The sequence below is a fragment of the Phoenix dactylifera genome, chromosome 7 (genome assembly GCF_009389715.1).
Source record: "Phoenix dactylifera cultivar Barhee BC4 chromosome 7, palm_55x_up_171113_PBpolish2nd_filt_p, whole genome shotgun sequence".
Classification (NCBI taxonomy): domain Eukaryota; kingdom Viridiplantae; phylum Streptophyta; class Magnoliopsida; order Arecales; family Arecaceae; genus Phoenix; species Phoenix dactylifera.
In genome coordinates, this window is record NC_052398.1 from 9,739,434 (window position 1) to 9,741,071 (window position 1,638).

General features: G+C 39.6%; 1 long non-coding RNA gene across 1 annotated transcript; it reads left to right on the top strand.

Moving 5' to 3' along the window:
- The first annotated feature begins 325 nt into the window (after nucleotides 1–325).
- Nucleotides 326–1,420, top strand: LOC120111349. The gene is made up of 2 exons (XR_005512543.1): nucleotides 326–679; nucleotides 1,275–1,420. It is a non-coding gene; the product is annotated as an uncharacterized LOC120111349 (long non-coding RNA).
- The last annotated feature ends 218 nt before the right edge of the window (nucleotides 1,421–1,638 follow it).

Genomic DNA, 1,638 nt, shown 5'->3' on the forward strand with positions numbered 1-1,638 from the left:
TTAGCTAATAAATAATACCTAAATGGAACTTAGAAATTGATACATGATTTATATGATCTTTAATTCACTCCAACAAAATGTTGCAAATAACTGGTAGCTTAGATGGATAGCTTACTACAACAAATAATACACCATAATGCTATACCTAAATTGCAATATCCTTTCTAGGTATAAGAGATCGAGTTCAAGGCTAGTCATGTTACTTTAAGATTTGAAAGTTGGTTGGGGCGCATGAGCCACCACTCACTACTGACCGTTTGGACTGACCGTTAGCTAAACCTAGAAATACGAAACTGGCGCGGGGAATTTTGAAGTAAAGAAATGAGCAACGAAAGGAAGAAAAACCATTCAGTCTTAGAAGGAGAAAACCCAACAAGATGAAGGTTGAGTGCCCTCTCCAACTAATGAACCCTGAATTGGCCTCCTCATCTTCCTCTTCTCCTCCAACGCCACCATCTCCTCTCCCTGTAAGTGTCGGACCAGGCAATCGCAAGTATCCATTCTCTCCTTCGTCGACGCCATCGCCGCCATTCTCACCACCCGATCGCTCATCACCGGAGACCTCACCTCTCTTGCACGAGCAATCAGCAGAGCAGCACCAAGAACCTTCCGCTTTCTCTTTGGACAAACTCCTTGAAGAATCTGGTCCTTCAAGAAGCTGGTGCCATTTTAGAAATTTGTAAGTTGGAGAAATTTTCGATTTTTTTTGAGCTTATAAATGAAAACCATGATCATGGAGTATGAATATTTTGGTGTCATACCAATGAAATGTAGATATGGTCTAATGTAGTTAGCTTGAGCAATTTGATCTTTAGCATTTGCATTAATATTTTATGCTATGTAACACAAGTCATAAATTTCAATTATCAAATAAAATCACAAAAGGCTGCTTAATTTGGTTTGTGCATTACCAACTAAATCATTGAATTGTCATAAAAGATTAGCATAACCACTGGCCCACTGCCACTAGATTAGCCTATAAAACTCGCGTTATGATTTTTGCTTCCTTTTATGACTTGCTGCCAAATGGTGCTAAGCCTTGGGACCCTTTTTTTTTTTAGGCTTATTTTGAGGTCGACATCAAACATTTGAGATGCAATTTTAGAATCTCTAATCTCTCTTTCTTTCATCTTCTGATTAATCTACTCAACCCAGAGCTCCGAGTTTGACCCAAAAACTTGAACAAGTTATTGCAATACCGCACTTTGGATCTCCGTTTAGTACTACGGAAATAGGAAATAAAGCCAGAGCTAATGGGACGTATCTACTTGCAGTTTGGAATGGCTGATGCTGAGATGTTGCTGCTGCTGCTGCTCCTCATTGTGATAGGCAGTAAATTCTTCAACTCCAATTCTAGAAAGATTTGGTGTCAAGCTGACCTGCAACTGTTGGGAGATTAATAAAAGGGAAGGTTCATGTTTGATCATGCTGTTATGGATGCTAGCCTACCAGAATTTTTTCTCTCCAGTTAATTGTTTATGACGATGGAAGCTTGATGAATGGCTGTGACCATGAAATTTCATTTTCCGTACGGATGATTGAGCTAACCGGAGCCATCAGTGGTTTAAGATGGTGGATGGTTTATAAATGGCTGTGACTATGATCATGTTCGTCCTGAAACATTCAGAAGTGGAGGGT